At 49.9% G+C, this 19,913-nt stretch overlaps 1 pseudogene; it reads left to right on the top strand.

Moving 5' to 3' along the window:
* Nucleotides 1-303: 303 nt before the first annotated feature.
* Nucleotides 304-702, top strand: LOC142424865 (large ribosomal subunit protein P2 pseudogene; annotated as a pseudogene).
* Nucleotides 703-19,913: the final 19,211 nt, after the last annotated feature.

Here is a 19,913-nt window from a genome sequence, read left to right as displayed (position 1 = left end):
CAAGGGGAAAAGCCTTAAGACCTTGTTTTTGACAGCCAACTGTCAGATACGATACCCAAAACAAGCAACAAACGGGACTTTATCAAACATAAAAATTTAATGGGACTATGTCAAACAAAAATTAAAAACGAAGTATATATATTTTTAACGGCAAGAAGTCTCAAAGGGCTTTACAAAATGAAAGGATAATCTACAGAGGGGAAAAAGGTATCTAACCATATATTTGATAAGGGCTTAATATCTAAATACATAAAGAACTCCTTTAGGCCGGTGGAGGGGGTGTGAGTAGAGGCCTCAGGTAGCATGGCTGCTGGGACATTTCTGCAACCTTTCAGAATACGCTATGTCCCCTCCTACCTGCTGGCCGCCCTCAGGGGCAATGCGTCTCCCAGCACCAAGGACATCAAGAAAATCCTGGACATTGTGGGCATCGAGGCCGCCGCCGACCAGCTCAACAAGGTCATCAATGAGCTGAACGGGAAGAACACTGAAGACGTTATTGCCCAGGGTATTGGCAAGCTTGCCAGTGTGCCTGCGGGTGGCGCTGTGGCCGTTTCTGCTGCCGGCTCAGCCCCAGCTGCAGCAGAGAAGAAAAATGAGAAGAAGGAGGAATCCAAGGAGTCAGATGACAACGTGGGCTTTGGCTTGTTTGACTAACCCTGCCTTGCAAATAAAGCCTTTTTATGTAAAAAAAAAAAAAAACTCCTTTAGCTCAACAGCAAAACACCAACCTAACTTTAAGCATGGACAAAGGACTTGAATAGAATGTGTATGGACAGGCAGCAAGCACATGACCAGGTGCCCGGTGTCGTTAGTCTTTGTTCCTGGCAGTCGACTCAGTGCCCACACAGGGCAGCCTTCCCTCCAACAGGACAAAAGACTGTCAGGTCCAGTGCCGACGTCCTGCCTGCAGGTACGCTGGAGTCCATTGCCCTGGCTGTGCCAGTCCGTCTCACTGAGGGCTTCGTTTGTTCTCAGCCAACGTCGACTCCATCAAACCTGATGTCATTGGCTAGCAGTGGATCTTCCCAAATGACATGTTCAGGTAATCGAGCCAAAGCCTCACCATCCTTGCCTCGATTCCTGCCATCTTCCCTCATGCTCGGTCCTCCCAAATCTTCCTGCCACATGACCTTGGGCAAGTTACTCAACCCCCCCTTCAGCGTCAGTTCCTGCAACTGCCACATAAACTGAAACCGCATCTGTTAATCATTCTCGCAAGGTTGCCGACGTGAAGTGACGTGATTCACGTGGAATACTTGGCACGCGGTTAGGTGCACAGTAAATATTTTCCATTGCTATCAGCCCCTCCAGTTCCATATCTCTTCCTCCTCCACACCAACATCTGCCTGGCTTTAAAAATACCCTGCTCTGCCCACTAATCCACTAGACAGATTAGCTCATAAGCAAGGACTCTCAGAGAGCCAACTGCCCCTCCCTCCGTGCTCTGCTTTCAGAATGCATCGCCGCCAGAGGCCATCTGTTTTCCGCCTACAAAACAGACAGCTGCCTCTCGAGATGCTGGAGGCAGAAAATGAAGCATGGGAAACAAAGGCAAAGACAGCTTGAGTTCTAGATGGGAGAAGATGCGATGGTGTGTGTGTGCGTGCGTGCCTGCGCACAAGTCTTAGCACGCCAGTAGGCAGGTCACCCCAATGTCTCACTCCACCTGGCTCCTTTGTTTAAGGATCTCGCTCCCCCTTTTCCTGGGCCCTGGGTCCTCCAACAGTGTCAGGGCTAGACGCCTTTTTTATGGGCCACTTTGATTAGTGTCCTGATGAGGTTTGATCACTCATAAGCTGCCATCCGCCCACTGGCAAAGGGAGGCCGGGGAAGTGCAGGGATCTCATTCATAGTCCAAGCAGAGAGGACGCCTGAAGTGTCAGCGATGGGTATAGAAAGCATGTGATGGTGCAGAGACAAAAATGATTCCTTGTCTTTACATACAGCCGCATGCAAAAACACAGACTCAGATCCTCAATCACATAGGTGCACGCGGGCACAGCAGCATCCCCGTGTCCCAGCGTGCACACATTGTTGCACACATTCCTTGACTGGGCCACTGACATTGGCTGTAAATGTGTGGAGTTAGGAGAACAGGGGAGGTTTTTGATGGACACACACACACACAAGCAAGCGGGCCTTTGGGGAGCATGTCTTTGTACTTGTAAGATTCCTAAAACCGCACCTGAAATGTTTTAATAATTGCCATCCTCTTGTTTCTATAAATATAAAAATGAAAGCATGTATATGAGACATGCCATCTGTGAGGCTGGAGATAGACGTGTATCCATCTCCTGGAAGTGGGAGGGGGCTGTCGGGCTGCCCAGTGGTGTAGAAGGACACTGCAGGTCTGTATTTAAAGCAAACTGCAAGTATGACTGGCTTGTGTGTATCTTTGTATTCATCCCTTTGTGGCTGTTGTGAGGGAAGGGACCATGTAGCCAGGGTTGTAGCTGGTTCCAGCCACGTGACCCTGTTCTTTCCTGTTTGTTACATGGGTATCATGTGGCTTCCAGGAGCTTATTTATCACTAAGGCAACTCCCTGACACGTGACCAGGCTCCTGGTCTATAAAATCCCATGGATTAAATGCACATTGGGCACCCAGAGGGCCTGAAGCCCTTTTTATGTTCATTGCCATCCAGAAGTTTCCAGGCCAGTGGAGAAAAGCCCCAGAGACCAAACTCAACCCTTTGCTGTCGATCCATTTCTGACGCATGGAGACCCGGAAGGCAGAGTAAAACTGTCTTCCAGAGCTATCAGCCTTTCTGGGAGCAAGACAGCCACATTGTTCTCTCGAATGGTGATCTGTGGCTTGGGACAGCCAACCTTTTGGTAATTAGTCGAGTGTTTTAAGTGGAAGAATTCCGGGCAGTCAGCATCCCTGAGGGGGATGGGCAGGGCATCAGAGGCCCAAGGGAGAGGGCGATTTCAGTCTTGGTCACTCAGGTCCCTCCGCAGGGATGGCTGCAATTTGGGATGGACCATGAACGGAACAAGAATTTTTAAAAGAGGGACAGGGCCAGGGCGTGTCTCAGAGGACATCGCAGGGTTCCGATCCGGCTCAGGAGAGACTGGTGGTTTGGCTTGACAGGAAGCAAAGGTGCCTGGTAGGAAGTGGGGAGCACTCGGGTTACATAGAGACCCATTGCTTTGGGGGAGAGACGTGCTGTCCAGTGGGAGTGTCCACAAGGCCATGCTGACTGTGTGGACAGAGCTTGGCTGTGTCGTCTAAAGGGGCTGGATCCTGGATGAGAGCACCTCGGAGCGATGGCCGAGAGCCTGACCAGACCGGCCCCTGTGCTAAGACGTTACTCTCCCCTCACCCTTGGGTCTTGGGGTTCCTAGAGTGGAGGCTCAGGGTCAAGGGCCGGTGCCCACAAACTCCCAGTTTGTTCCCCTCCTCCTAGACCTGCCACTATTCCACCTGGCCACACCCTTGCATCCCTCTTATCGCAACATCTTCCCTCTTGGACCTTCTCATTTTCTCAATTCAGTGCTCACGATTTGCCCCCTCCTGATTTCCCCAGGAAATGGACCCCGGCCTGGGCTGCTGACCATAAGGGCATTGGTTCAAACTCACCAGCCGCCCCAACAGGAGAATAAGGTTGTGTGCTCCTATGAAGACTGACAACCTGGGCAACCCTGGGGAGCAGTTCTCTGTCCTGTAGACTCACTATGAGTCACAATTGACAGATAGTGCGCTTGGGTTTGTTTTGTTCTGTCCCCCCTCCCCCACAGCCTCCTCCTGCGGGGCTCTCTCTCTGCCCCTTTGCCTGCAGAAGAAGACGGCAGCATAAGCCACTGTCTGATGCATGGGGCCACCTTCTCGCACTGTGGGAGCTTTGCCCAGCACTGTTAAGGGGCCCCTTCGAATCTGAGAGCCCTCCCAGACAAACTTACCCTGCAACTCTGTCCTGCCTGGTTCTTGGTCCCCCAGTCTGTCTGTGACAACCCCCAAACCAAGCCCCCTGCCATTGAGTCAGTTCCGACTCACCATCACCCTGTAGGACAGAGAATGGCTCCTTCGGGTTCCAGAGAGTGTCACCTTGCTCCTGTGATGGGATGGATCCTTGAAACCACACAGTTAGCGGTTCCTGCTTAACCCCCTGCTCCCAGTCTGTGAAAAACAGGTGGACGTGACAAGCTGGCCTTGTGGTGGTAGATCCTAAATTTAGCTCCACATCAGACTCAGCTCAGGAGTTGGACACGCCTTCCCATGTCGCCCACCTCCCATATCCCCACCCCATCCACGCTGAGCGCAAGCCCTGCTTGTTCTATGTAACTGGAGCAGGCGCTTTAGTCAAAGCCCTCAGAGGGGTGCAGCGGGCGGCCCACAGGGGGAGCTTGTCTGGGTGTTTCTTCCCTGCTCTCGCTGCATTTAGCTCTGCAGTTGCTGCTTGGCGGGAGTCTGGCCTAAGCCTGAGGAGCTGCTGCTGCCTGTAGCTGGGAAACGCTGGGCTCCATCTCAAGGCTAGGTGGTGAGACCACCTGGTCTCTTCAGTCTCTTTCTTTCCTAACCTCTCTCTCTTCCCTGTTTTCTGTCCAGGTTAGATCCCAGTCCGCGGGGAGTGCTCTCCCCACGCCAAACAAACCTAACAACCACACCCTGCGCAAAGGCAGAAGCTTGTCCGATCGCTGTATGTCGCCTTATCTGACTTCTTTCAGGTCACATGTATATAGTAAAGAGAAGCTGAAACCCCTCACCCCAAAAAACTAACTTCTGATTCTTTCCCCTGCCCCCACTAATGGTTTCCAAATTTTATGTTTTAAACAATATTGAAACTTTTCCTCCACTAAAAGCCTGATGTAAGCGTCTCACACACACACACACACACACACACACACACACACACACACACGATGGCATGGGAAAATGGAATGAAAAATGAATGGAATTTTTCCACTAATTTTTTCCTCCCAAGTTTTAGTCAAGGCCTCATACAAAATATTTCCAAGAAGTGAGTTTAATCCTCCTCTTTGTCCTGGTTAAATGGGAAGCAGCCTAAAGCACAACTTCCTCTGCTGTTCCACCAATCTATTGAAGCCCACCAGCCAGGGCTGTTCTCGGTAGGGCCGTGGGATGCTCTGTGGGTTTCCCTCAGGACCCGGGACCACTGGTCCCCTCGGGAATAGGGGAAAGGTCACTGAAGACCAGGAGGGCTCACCTGGATCTGGGTTGGCTGTACAAAATCTGTCTTAGTTATGAAGTCATCCAGGGTGGGGGAGCGCAGCGGGGACTGAGTGCCCGCACAGACCCTGAGACCACAACGGCACCATGTTCTCTACTGGGAACACATTGGAGAGGTGGCTCACTCAGAGGGCTTCATGGAGTACATTGGTGTGACCAGCTCGGTCACCTCCCCAGTCGGTTCTCATTCTGTCAGCATGTGCTGGGCATCCTTCTAGGCACATCGATAAGCAGACAGTTGCTGAGGCCCCAGCATGCCCTGCACGCTCAGAGTGCCCGTGGGCATCCCCAGTAAGCAGTGCAGCCTCCCTGCAGCCTTCCCACCCACCCTCATGAGCATTAGAAATGTGTAGCCCGTGCAGTCTGGTGGACATTGCCACTGTACTTCCAGTCAGACAAGAGATCAAGTGGGGATGTAAGTGAACCAGGTGCAGGGGTTGGAGACTTCTTCCGGCAGCAGGGTGGGTTTGTGGGGAATGCAGAACTGGCCTCCCCCTCGGGCCATGTCGTGGTGTGAGTCAGTGTCCCCCATGAATGGCCCATGGCCCTGTTCACCCTCTCCTCTCTTGGCTGTGCTTGTTTATGCTCCCTGTGTTAGTCCTGGTTGACTCGAGAAACAAAATTCATAGACACGCATAGGTGTATAAGAAAGAGCTTTCTATAAAGTGTAATTGTATATTGAGAAAATATCCCAGTCCAGTCCAGATCAAGTCCATAAATCCGGTATTAGCCCGTATGTCCCATACCAGTCTATAAATTCCTCTTCAAACTCACACAACACATGCAATGACACTTAACACAGGAAGATCTCAGGCCAGGGGGTGGAAAGTCTTATGGATCCAGTAGTGGTGGAAGATCTCAGCACTGGCGTGGGTCTCCACATGGCTTCTCCAGCTCCAGAGCTCTAGCTCTTTCTGTGTAGCTTCATGTGGCCACAAGAATGTGTAGCAGAGAGTATGTCTTGCCTCTAGTGAGCTATTTATCTCCTTCACGCCTCCAAATGAAGTCATCAAGCAGCTCCCTGGTGGACAGGCTAGACTCTACCCCTTCCTCAAGTTGACAGTAGACCATGTAACTGCTCTACTCTCTTAGCCTACCCCTCCCATCCCCTCGTCATCTCCTCTTCTTCTCATGGTGTCAGAAAGCACAGGACTGGAAGCCACCGTGTGTGTATGTGGGTTCATCCACAGGCCTGCTCCCTTCTAGCCCTTCTCTGTCTTGACCCCTATGAGCGCTGCGAGTCTCCCACGACAAGCCCACCCAGCCGAGGAGCCGAGGAGCCCATATGCCGCTTCCTTCCTGGTCAGAGTGGGACAAGCTGGTGGCACATGCGGCTCCCATCAAGGGTGATTTGGTTCTATTAGAAGATACCATTTATACGTGAGTGTAAGTCGAACCGAATATCAGCCACGGCACCTAATTTTACCACAAGAACGGCATTAAAAATGTGCTGAAAAACTCGGCTTATACACGAGTGTCTACAGTAAGTTTGTCTAATGTGTGAGCGTAAAAGGTTGCTTCTAGAAGGCCCCTTCATTCAGCCAATTCCTGCCCCATTCCCGACCCCTCCCCCATTCCCACAGCTCAAGGCTCGGGTCCAGGTTAAAAGGAAGGTGGTCCCACTCAAGGTGCTGTCTGAAACTGCTGGCAGCTATGTCCACCTTGGTGTGCATGATGGACCCAGTAGGTGTTCAAGGGCAGTAGACGAGCAGGCTCAGGTGACAGACGTGTTTCACCCCGTCACGGGCTCCCTGCTTGGACACTCACAGGGGCAGTTCTACCCTGTCCTACAGGGCTGCTATGCATCAGAACTGACTCGATGGCAGTGAGTTTGGTGTTTGGAAAAGAGCAGGGCAGGTGTGGACATGTGAAGGGAGAGGTGGAAAACTGATGGCCAATGTGGCCCTTACGTCTTGAGTTAGGGACACAGAAAGGGGCATAATGGAGGTTTCACTTGTCTGGGGTCAGCTGAGAAACCCATGCTGAAGTTTACTATGATGTGGAGCGCATCCCCTAAAGACAGACCTTTGGGGCCTCTGTCGTCCTCTCAGAATCTGAGACCTTCCTTCTTTGGGTCATGACCACAGGGGTTAGCACACCACGATCACAGCCAATTGGGGTTCAAGGTAGCAGCCCTGTTGGCTAATGGGAAAGCAGGCAGTTTCCTCCAATTTAGGGCTTCTGGTTGATACTTATTGCAGAGCCTGGTTGAGGCCGAGCCTTATATAGCACGCTTGCCTCTACGCTGACAGGAAAGCGAGAGAGGAAGGTGCTAACTCTCCGTGTGGAGACATCTTCCGTGTGGAAGATGCTAAGTCTCCATGTGGGACATATTCAGTGCTGTGCACAGGGAACAAGAAAAGACAGGGTCAAACCTTCCTGTGAACCCCAGCACTACCCCGCCTGTGGGATGTTCTCCTGCCCCCTTAGAGGATTTCAGGGTCTAGCTCTCACCCCTCTGCCCCTGCTTCTGTAGGAGAGCGAGCTTCTTGGAGGAAGGAGCCCCTGTGCAGAACCTAGAGGACAGTAAGGCAGTCAGGCTGTCCATGGAGATCCTGTCCTCTCTGTCTGCCGTCTGACTCTCCAGGACCCATCTGAAATGACTGGCTAGAAGATGAATTGCTTCCTGGTCTCGAGATGGCACCTCCTTCGGCAGTCACGGTTTTAATTAATCATGCCAGCAGATGGGCTGTCATGGGCCCCAGTAGCCAGGGTAATGAACTCATTTATTAAGAGGCAGGCTCCCTCAGTGGGAAGGAGGTCCAGGCTTCTGGGAAAAGAATTGAGGCTCTTGATGCCAGAACCCAGGATATGTGCAGGTTTGGGGTGGCATCTGGGAAAATGTTTTGAATTTCAGACCTTCCACTGGCCCTTGAAAAGGAGAGGAGGTAGAGGGTAGGCGAGGACTCCAGTTTACCTGGAGGAAAACAGCCTAGGTAGCATAGTGCCAGCTCTCCAGGCTCCCACCAGGCTCACGAAACAAGGCCCACACGGGCTGTGCTAGGGCGTTCTCATGCCCATGGTTAACACCCCCTTCTCAGAGGTCACGGGTCACCGAGTTTGCATCCCTGCATTGTCTCATCCATCCTCCCCTTGGCCAACACCATGGTATGTGTGGCCAGTGCCTAGTAAATGTCTGTCAGATTAATCAGAGAATGGACGGACCCGTGCATACGTCACCAAGGAAGCTGCCACTATTTTCATTAAAGCAAAACAAAAGCAACTTTGCGTCAAACTTGGGGCTGAGCTTCTAAGCCACATCTGACCGAGGGATCAGCTTCTTGTCAGAGACAACGTTTGGGGTGGGGCGGCTTAGAACAGACTCCAACAGTACTGGGCCCGAGAGAACATGCCCAACGTACGCCATAACAAGGGTGGGCATGCGAGTAGGATGTCCACGTGTTCTCAGAGGGCCACAGCTGGCAGGGACTACAGAGCAACGGTTCTCCACCTTCCTCATGCTGAGACCCTCCAATACAGGTCCTCATGTGGTGGGCCCCCCCCAACCATAAAATTATTTTTGTTGCTACTTTATCACTGTCATTTTGCTACTGTTATGAATTGGGCGACCCCTGTGAATAGGTCGGTCGCCCCCACCCTCCCCAAGGGGTCATGACCCACAGGTTGGGAACCACTGCTCTAGAAGCTATGTGTAAGTGCTCCGGCCTTTAGAAGACCAGACAGGAAGGACTTGTCTGAGGTCGGCGGCACAGGCTAAACGACAGAGCCCCCAACGCCGAGTCCCTGTTCTTGCCACATTGCCTGCCTGCCTTCCTCACTCGGCCTTCTGGTTGGCAGCCCAGTACTGACCCGACGGTGCCACCCGGACTTCTTAGCCAGACCACCCACCTTCAGGTCTGGCTTCCACCACCCACTGCTTGTCTGGCCGCCTGTGCTTCAGTTTTCCAAAGGAGGAAAATAAAATAAATTTGGTGTGGATGTTGGGGCCCAGAGCAGTTAGTGCTGTCACTTTACAAAGTCACAAGCCACGCCTTCCAGAGTTCACCCCGCATGTCGCTCCACACGACTGGCACATAAGAGACATGGGAACATGTTGTTGATGTTGTTTTCAGGTGCCATCAGGTTGGTTCCAACCCATCAGGACGGTGTGAGTCCGGGTTGACTAGAGAAACAAATCCAGTGACACTCCTAGGTGTGGAAGAGACCCCTTGAGAGCAGAGAGCAATTGCATACTGAGGAAACATGCCAGCCCAGCCCAGATCAAGGCCCTAAGTCTATTCGCCCAGATGTCCAATGCTGGTCCATAAATTCCTCTTCAGACTCAACGCAGCAATGCAATGATGCCGAATGCAGAAAGATCATAGGCCAGTGGGTGAAAAGTTCTGTGGATCCAATGGCAGTAGAAGCACCTCAGTGCTGGCATGGGTCTCCACATGGCTCCTCCAGCTCCGGGGCTCTGGCTGCCACCAGCGTGGCTCCATGTGGCTTGTCAACAGGTAGGTGAAGCAGAAAGAAGAGAGTGTTTCCCACTTCCAGGGAGGAAGAGAGGGAGTTCCCAGAATCCTTACAATTAGACTATGCCCACAAAGAGGCATCTTCAGGCTGTGACCTGATTGACAAGCTAAACTCTACTCCATTCCTCTGCTCCATTCATTCATGAAGTTGACATGAAATTGTGTAACTACCACAAGGACCTTGCTCACAACAGAACCAGGCTCTCGGGTTCTAGAAAGATTTATAGCCACGGAAAACCTATAGGGATACTACCCTACCATAGGGATACTATCATAGGGATACTATCATAGGGACACTATCATAGGGACACTATCATAGGGATACTATCATAGGGATACTATCATAGGGATATTATCATAGGGATATTATCATAGGGATACTACCATAGGGACACTATGAGTGCGCATTGGCTCCGAGGCAGTGGAGTTGGGTTTTTCATTTTGGTTTGACTTTGGAGTCTGGGTTCTTATCCACATTGCCACAATGGTCTCTTAGGAAGGCAAGTCATCCATGAGGGCACAGTTGGCATTTCTCTACCTCCTGGCAAAGGTAGAAATAGCCTGCTGGGCTTTAGGGTCTGCCTTTGGAGAAGCAGATTCACACCCTCCAAGTGTCTGTGGAAAGGAGAGTGAATTTAGTGTTGCAAAGGATCACCAGGTCCTTAAGGAGGCTGCAGTTCTGAAGGGATGGGTGCGGGGCCCTGCTTTGTCATCGGGCCTTGGGGAGGCAAGTCTGCCTTGGGGAGGAAGTTGGCTTTGTGTGTGGCTGAAGGTCTGTACCCTACGAGCTAGACAGGTATTTCACGGTGACAGGTAATTCAGGGGCAGAGCTGTGGTTGCGAGCCTCACGAGACACACACCCTCTTCATGTTCATTGTAGAGACATGATCATAATAAAGATAGAAGCTTCTACAATTGAAACAAAGGTGGAAATGTGATAAGTAAAAACTACAATGAATTTCCTGCCAGCAGCTCTAAGAGTGGTGAGAACTGCGGCTAGCTCTAGAACATGGCTCAGCTACCGGGGCAGCTCAGCTCAGGGCGAGGGGTGGCCTCATGGCAATAGGGACTAAATGCCACCCAACTATTGTAAAAATGTCTCAAAAAAAACCAAAAATTGGCATTTCTATGCAAAATGTCCAAATGGTTTTTCACTTTTTTCTTTAACTTTTAATTATTTTCTTAGTGTTGTTGAGAATATACACAGCAAATCCTACATCAATTCATTTCTACCTGTTGGGCTTAATGACATTAATTATATTATTCAACTCCTATGACCACTCTCACCCTCCCTAATGGACACACACACTGCCCTCCCAGCTTCCTAGCTAATCTTTACAATTGCTGGTGTCAGTTTGGTCCCACACGGAGCAGTCTTAAAAGAACCTAGTGCTCACGGCAGACCTTTGTTACTAGCTAAGCCAGGCTATTGTTCAATTTCAAGACAACTTCAGGAGTATTTTAAATTTAAGATTTCAAGATCATCTTACGGCAGTAGTTTCAGGGGGTACAGCTAGCCTCCAATGCTCCAGAATGTCTAGAATCCATTAAAAGTTGATGTTTTGTTCTGGATTTCTCCCCTTTTGATCACAGTTCTTCTTCCTCTTCCTCTTCCTCCTCCTCCTCCTCTTCTTCTTCTCCTTCTCCTTCTCCTTCTCCTTCTTCTCCTTCCCCAGAAAGCCAGTCTTTTAATTTCAAAAAAGCTGTGCCACCTACATTTCTACCGAGTGCCGATGGTCACCCGCCATACTCGCATGAGGTTATCTGTGTCGCCTGCAGAGAGTCTGGCCATCAGCAGAGCAGGCCAGAGAGGTGCACTGGGGCGGCTCGACCTTGCTGCTGGTGCTGATCACTTCTTGCTTCAGCTCATCGACAATGATCTTGTCGTCCAAGTCCCACATCTTGATGCTGGGCCAGTGGCAGCACAGAGCCAGTGGCGGTTGGGACGGAAGCACAGGGTGTTGGCGATGTCCCCTCCATCAAGGGTATAAAGGTGCTGCCTTCATTGAGGTCCCACAGCATGGCCTGGCCGTCCTCGCCTCCAGAAGCTCCAGAGAGACCGTCACAGTGTGGCCGATGTGGTTGGTTGTCAGTTTGCAATTAGCCGAGTTCCACACATTGACCAACTTGTGCAGCCATAGGAGATGATGATGGAATTGCTGCTGTTGGGCGAAAAGTGCTCACGAGACACCCATGCAGAGTGGCTCTCGTTCGTATGGTGTGCGTGCAAACTCCCAGAACATTCCACAGCTCGATGGCTTTGTCTTGGGAGCCAGAGCAGTGAGGAGCCTCTTAAAAAACACAAACAAACTATGATCCGTGTGTCGGAGCTATCTGGTGCCATCCTTGTTGCTATGGCGACTGCGTGCCCGCCGCGGCCATGTCTGTTGTCAGAGAAGGCCACGCTCTGTGTGTCCTTGGTATGGCCACCGGCGTGCGGCAGTGCTCGTTGTGAGATCCCAGAGACGGAGTGTTCCATCCCAGGCGCCTGAGAGCACACGCTGGCCATCAGAAGAGATGACCACGTCGCTCCCAGAGTGAGGGGGACCACACAGAGCACACTGGGGAATGCCGTCGTTGGTCGCATCCCTCGTGAGCTTCCACACGGTGATTGGTCTTACCTCGCCAGGCAGACAGCATCATGCCGGGGAACTGTGGCATGGTTGCACTCTGCGTTACCCAGCTGTTGTGGCCCTGGCGGGTGCCACAACAGGTCATTTGCTCAGTCGTGGCCGCGGCGGGCACAGGGTCGCCATAGCAACAAGGATGGCACCAGATAGCTCCGACGCACGAATCATAGTTCTTTTTTTTTTTAAGAGGCTCCTCACTGCTCTGCTGGACTTGCTCTTTTACTCTCTCACCCTGCAGCGGCTCCACCACTGCTTTAATCTGCACCCACAGCTCCCAGGTCTCCATGGGTATGCTCTGTCCTTCCTTCCCTGCGAGCTTTTCTAAAGTTGGTGGCTATCTTATCCCAGATCTCCATATCAAAGGTTCCTGACTCCAGAAAAGGATTAAATTTCTCTACCAATTTTAGAAACTCTCATTCTCTTATTTGGCAAAGCGTGATACCATACGATTTGCGATTGCCTGACCCACATCTCACTCAGACTAAAAACACACTAAAAAAATAAATTGAAAACAAGTTTTCCCGGTTCACCCTCTCTGTCCAATGAGGCCGTACAATTGTTACACGGGATACAACTCAAAAGAGTTCCTTTCCTACAAGGCCACACGTGATGGTTGCCATCTGTGGGAAGAGGAGGGTGCTCAACAAATCATCACAGGTCTGGTAGGAGCCATTGTACACCGATAACAAGTAAAGATTATAGTAAAGTCATAGAGAACATGGGAGGTAGAGGAGATTGGAATAATGGAGTCAGACACAACTCATGGTAGCTTGCTCACCTCAGCCCTGCTTGGTGGTTCTCGTGGGGTTAGCCTGGGCCGCGAGAGCCTCAACTTTATTTCTAAACAACGGTTATATCTCCTTAGGGGAGCATGATTCCAGGTAACCACACGTCACAGGAAGGGGCAGTACAACAGGCACGCACATCATAGGAAGGGGATGTACAATAGGCATGAGCGTGACAGGAAGGGGCGGATCATAGTTCTATGGATCGGTGATCAGAATCTCTGTAATGGTAGCCAGGTGTTCTGGCCTCATAGCAAAGGAGGCAGATTTTTGTGGAGGGAGCCACATATTTTATTTCCTCTTCCCCGTCCTGGCCCTCCTTCCTCGGCTGTTTCAAGTGACTAGACACAAATGAGTAGACTTTGGATGACCACTTGCAAGTTTTTATGACCCTAGTCACCATAGCTCAAGCCAGGTGCTAAAAACCTGTAATTAGGTTAATTAAAGAAGACGTCCCGTGAAACCATGACCCTATGTCTCCAAAGCAAAGAACCAAATCCCACGAGATGTTTGTGTGAATAGAAGATACTTTTTGTTTTTGCTAGATGCTTGTAAGTTTGTGGAACGATTCCATTACCTTCTAATTCAGTTTTTCCACCAACTTGAGGCACCTTTGTATGCCCATGTATCTATTACAACTTCTGCAGTCTTACACCTGAATGTAGGGCAATTGCAATAATTGGTCGTGCATTCCTGATCGATGTGATTTCCATCATCATTAAGCTCCCTCCTCCCCTCCACACTCCTTGTCATCACGAATAAGCTTAGTTCTCCATACATTTGCATTGCTTTGTCTCTTATGTAAGTGAGGTCATACAACATTGCTCTTTTTGTGATTGACATAATGTCTTCACGGTGGACACAGTGACTGCAACAAGGGACTCAAACACTGACAGTTGTGAGATGGTGTGAGACCAGGCCATGTTTTATTGTTGTATGAAGGGTTGCTATGAATCAGAACCCACCTAACAGGACATCTTCAAGCTCCATCTAGACGGTAGCATGCATCCAGATTGCATTTCTCCTACAGGCCCAGTAGTAGTCGATTGTGTGCATGGACCACGTTTTGTTTATCCATTCACCTGGTGATGCAGTTCTACAATGAACATTGGTGTGGTGGCTACATAATTTTGTGTCAACTTGAACTGTAGGGTGGAGTCTAGCCTGTCAATCAGGTTACAGCCTGATGGTGGCTCCTTGTGGGTGTGGCCTTCTTATAAGGAGGATCCTGAGAAACACCCCCTACCACTCTGCTTCATCTTCCTGTTGGTGAGCCACGTGGCTGAGACCTGCCAGAGCCTTGTGATGCTTCTACTGTCATTGGATCCCCAAGTCTCTGCGCCCACCGACCTGTGATCCTCCTGCATTCAGCATCTTTACATGAGGTTGTGTGAGCCTGAAGAGGGCTTTATGGACTAGTATTGGATTTGTAGACTAGTATCCAACTTAATGGACTTACTTGATCTGGACTGGGCTGGGATGTTTGCTTAATATATAATAAATTCTTGCTATAAAGCTCTCTCTTACACATATATGAATGTCATTGCATTTGCTTCTCTAGTCAACCCAGCTTAAAACAATTGGTTTACACATCTCCTTTAGAGTCTCTACTTTCAAGTCCTGGCCCATTTCTTTTTTTAATGTGGGCTCCAAAATTTGACATTTAAGTTTGCTTGCTGCTCCTAAGCTATGCTTGTAGAACCCGCTGTCTGGGGAAAGTAGCTTTGTAGAAGGTTGGCCACCTTCTGCATTGGGAGCAGGCTCACGGAGACTGAACTTGGCCTTGCATGACACACAGAAACAGTGGCAGGGTGGCTGTGGAGTCATTAGGACTCTCTGAGTCCCAGGGACAGAACCCAAGAGTGTGACAATGAACTTCCTCACGATTTGCTTTCATTTGAATCAGAGGAAAGCAAAGCAACGTGACCAATCTTGGTGTCTTGGGTGAGGTAGAACAAGTAATTCCACACATCTCCCAGCAATGTTTCATTTTATCCCTCACAACCGCCCAGAGAGCTAAGAAGCAACTGCATGTTGTCATTAGATTCAGATGGGCTAACTGGCCCAGCGGGACTTGGTAAATGGAATAGAACAGTATGCAGAAGCACACACACACTGCGTTCCTTGGCTCGCTTCTCAGCAACCATTTAGTCTGAGGACGTTTACAGTTTCTAGGCCGCCAGATCTGCATCTTTGTAAAATAAGTGTAAAATTGTATTTGCTGTAGAACAAAGTAATTTAATATATGAAAACGCTCAGCATGCTGTTTCTCTCCTAAGAGTCAATGTTCCTGGTCACGGCTGTTATTCAGACTTAACTGTTTGGACTTGGACATCAGAGCATGTTGCTGTTGTCAGCTGCCAGTGACTTGACTCTGGCTGACGGCGAGCCGATGTCAGCAGAACAAAGGGTTGCCTGGTAGTTACCGTCTCCATGACCCGGTGTTCATCCGTCTCACTGAGAAGTGGCCTCGTTTTTGTTGGCCCTCTTCTTTTCCCAAGGTGACCATCGTTGTGAGTCGTTGGTCCTTGCTGATGAGTGCACATCCACAGTAAGCAAACCCACACCCCACCATGCTCACCTCTCTGGGACGTTCCACTTGTAGCTCCTCTAGAGGGATTTGCTCGTTCTGGCGGTGCACATCTCGTCGACATCGTTTGCCAACACCACGATTCAAATGCACCGACGCTTCTGCTTTCCTTTTTCAGCGTCCAGATGCGGCCATTGCAAAGAGCGCTCCTCAGGTCCGACCGGCACCCCTTGGTCACCCACGGAACACTTCTGCTTCCTCAAACTTTAAAACAGGGTGCGGGCGCGAGATTTCTTCAACGCAACGTGCCACTTGGTCTCTTGAATGCTGCTTTCACGGATGTTGATTGTTGATCCACATAAAATGGAATTGATGCAAGCTTCCATCTTTTCTCCATTGTTCATGATGTGGGTCCTGGGTCCCGTTGTGAGGGTTGTTGTTTTCTTCACATTCACGTGTGATCTGCACCGAAGCATTTTTGTACTCTCCTCCGGGTTCCTGGAGTGAATGGTTTGCCTTTAAAAGGTGTGTTCACGTGGCCAGGCTCTGCTTCTCATGGTTTGGCGGCTACGTAATGATGCCCTTTGGCTTTGAGTAATGATAGAACCATCCCCCAGGACGTGATGTGATGTGCTCAGTGTGCAGGAATGAGGGTTGGGTGCTGCACCCTTCCCCGGGGCTCAGCACTGACTGATGAAAGCTGTAAGGGGGAGTTTGCCCCGGGTGTAGCCTCTTCGAAGAGTGAAAAGAGCAGAGAAGGAGCAGGGTAGTTTCTCCCTCCCACCCTGCTGCCACCAAGAAAGAAAAACCAGGAGTGGAGTGCAGCCTTTGGACCAGAGTCCCTGTGCTGAGAACCACCAAGACACAGGCAAGATTGATGCCAAGGCACGTTGAGCTCTTCAAGGAACGCTGGGTCCATAGATGTTGGAAGGAGTCAAAGGCTTCCCTAGAGGAGAGAGAGAGAGAGAGAGAGAGAGAGAGAGAGAGAGAGAGAGAGAGAATGTGCCTTCCCCTAGAATTAGTTCCCTAAATTTGAACTTCTAACCTCGTAAATTGTGAGAGAATAAGATTTCTGTTAATTAAAGCGATCCACTAGTGATGTTTCCGTTGTAGCTGGTATTTCTGTTATAGCAGCACTAGATGACTAACACACTCAGGAAGAGCCTCATCTTCATTTCAGCAAACAAGACCTAGGTCGTAATTCTTTGAGCGCCGTGCAGGCTCTACACTGCTTGTCACCCATCAGTATCCTATTATCATTAGGCCTTTCGGACAGGCTTCCTCATCACACCACTGAGAAATGCACTGCCTAGAAGAGCACGGCTAATCAATTAATCCCACATGTGCGTATCGGCCAGGCTGGCACAATAAACTAACTATCTCAACTACTGTCAGCCTGTGGGAGAAAGATGAGGCCTTCTACTCGCATGAAGGGTAACAGTCTCGGAAGCCCACAGGGCAGCTCTCCCCAGTCCTATAGGGTCGCTCTGAGTAGAAGTCAGCTCGATGGCGGTAAGTTGGCGTATCAGTATGCAGCTTTAATGCATTCAGTATCGGAACTGACATGTGGCATCAGTGTTCTTAAAGAGGAAACAGCTGCTGTGGAGTCAATTTGACTCGTGGTGACCCCTTGTTTCAGAGTAGAATTGCAGGTAGTTTCCGTGACTGAGCTTTGAAGGTCGGAGGCTGTGCCTTTAAGTGGGAGATTGGCAGGCCTTTCTTCCAAGGCTTCAGATGACGGTGTCGGTTACCACGCACAGAAATCTTTGTACCGCCCTCACTCACTCACTGCCATCGAGTCCATTCCGACTCTTAGTGACCCTGTATGAGGAGGACAGAGTACAAGTGCCCATTTAGGAGCAGAAAGCCTCCTCTTTCTCCCCTGAAGGACCCGAGGGCTTTGAACTGCTGCTCTTGCAGTTACCGGTTCACTCATAGCCCACTACGCTACCAGAGCTCCATTTCTACTACCCAGAGACTTCTAAGCATAAAATTCACATTGGATTTGGAAGTCTTAGTATGAAAACATATAATCTTTTATGAGTATTTTTATATTGGTTACATGTTGAAATGATAGTGTTTTAGATATATTGATTAATCAAATCTGTCACTGAAAGGAAGTTCACGTAGTTCTTTTTACCTTTGAACTATAACTTCCAGGAGGCTTCACACGACAAACATACGCTGGGTTGTCTAGAGAAACAAATTGAGTGACCCCCATCTCTGTATAAGAAAGAGCTTTATATCAAGAAGTAATTACATATCAAGAAGGCATCCCAACCCAGTTCAACCCAAGTCCATAGGTCTGACGCTAGTCCCTAAGTCTTTCTGCATACTCATGCAGTCATATGCAATGATGCAGAATGCAGGAAGATCACAGAGCTGTGTGGATCCTCAGGTTCAGTGGCAGAGTCCCATTTAGCAAGAAGGAAAAAAGAGAGAGAGAAGACCCCAGGTCCTACACTCTCCTACAAAAGGCTATGCCATCAAGGAGGTGTCACCAGGAAGTGGCTTGGTTGACAGCTTTGACTCCACCCTGAGCCGTGAGTGTCTAGTTGACATAAAACCATCTAACTACTACAGATCCCGTGACATTTTTATTAAGGAGCCCTAGTAGTGCCTTAGTTACGCGCTCAAATGCTACTGAAAGGTGACTCCCAGCAGCTGCATAGGACAAAGGCCGGACAACCAGCTCCTGTCAAGATGACAGCCTAGAAAATTGTAGGACTTGTTCGACTAAATCACATGGAGTCACCATGAGCTGACGTGGACTGGACAACAAAGTATACAGCCCTGATCTAGAACCAAGAACAATCCCTGACACAGAGTAGGCTCTCAAGAAATACATATTGAATAACTAAATTAATGATGTCCATAGATTTCTCAGGCCTGTGTCTCCTCAATTGAACTATATGCCCCCCACCTCTGTCTCGCTCCAGACCCAGCAATGAATACCCATTAGCACCTCTGCTATCATTCACCATTAGGCCACCCTCCTAGCCCCCCACTCCACCTGTACCTACGTATGGAAGTCCAGAGGGACGGAGGGGCTTGAGAAGAAGGCACTCCCAGTAAATGACAGAGCAGAGAGTGGATCCAGAATATTGATTCTGAAGCCCAGGAACTTAAACACTATCTTGGATGCCAGTGAACTCCCAGATTTTATAAGCATGTCTTCATAAAGGTGGTAAACACTCTTAAGATTAAGCAGCGTAGGTAGTCACATGGGTATCAGCATACAGTAGGTCCTCACGAGACGATGGCATCCAAAACCTGGGCCCCAAAATGAAAAACCGAGCCAAACCCCAGTCACTCGTCTCACTCAGAAACCACGAGGCTGTCTCAAGGCAGCGACCAGCAGCAGTCTCATCCGCGGCATCCTGTCCTGCCTTAGCTTAAAGGGCCTTGGAGCATCTTCATGATAGCAACGACAGTATGGGGAAAAAGTGTGAAGCGTTGACAATGACTCTTTGGAAGTCTCTGAAATCGTTAATATTATTGATCCTGAGAGGCTGCCAGTTGGCACTTGCTGTATGGCTCTCTCTGTCTGTCTCACTAACACACACACAACAGCATCACCACAACTCCTGCCGCACAAATGCAGAGTGAGTGCCCAGGGACTCATGAGCTCGACAGTGAAAATAGTCGGTACCAGTACACTTGGAGTCAATGAAACCCAAATATGAGACAGTTACGGAATGCCATGAGCCCACACGGGAAGACTAAGTGGAAAAGCAACTGGCAGCGGCAAGGACTGAGGACTGAGGTAGAGAAGGGTGTTGAGAATATAAGACGACAAACATGAGACAGGCTTTCCATGCCAATGCTGATCACTTTGGGGAACTGGCTGCACGTTTCTGGGTTCTAGTCCTTCCTAGGCTTTCAGAACACTGCAGGCCCCATTTCTCATAGCCAATAGCTGTGAGGCAGGTAGATGAGAAGAAGCTGGTCCTCCCGGTTAGTGGAGAGGAGAGGGGTCACTTGAGGCCTCATGGCACCCCCAGAGCGGAACTAGACGTCAGGCTTACAAGACAGGCAACAGTGTCCCTCACCTGCACACCAATGGCAGGTCGTTTTCTGGACGCTTTGAGGGCCAAAGGGAGAGAACAGGCTTCATCCTCACGCTGCAGGTTGTAGATGCCGTGACGAAAGCAGAACGCCCAATGCCCACAGGCACGCAGACCAAAACCGGCCAGGGCTTTGATGGTAACGGTGTCGTTACCTGTTGGGTGATGACTGCAAAGTCAGCAATTCAAAACCATTAGCCGCTCCATGGGAGAAAGATGAGGCTTTCTACTCC

Source organism: Tenrec ecaudatus, chromosome 13, assembly GCF_050624435.1.
Source record: "Tenrec ecaudatus isolate mTenEca1 chromosome 13, mTenEca1.hap1, whole genome shotgun sequence".
NCBI lineage: Eukaryota > Metazoa > Chordata > Mammalia > Afrosoricida > Tenrecidae > Tenrec > Tenrec ecaudatus.
This window is presented reverse-complemented; position numbering and strand designations above follow the sequence as displayed.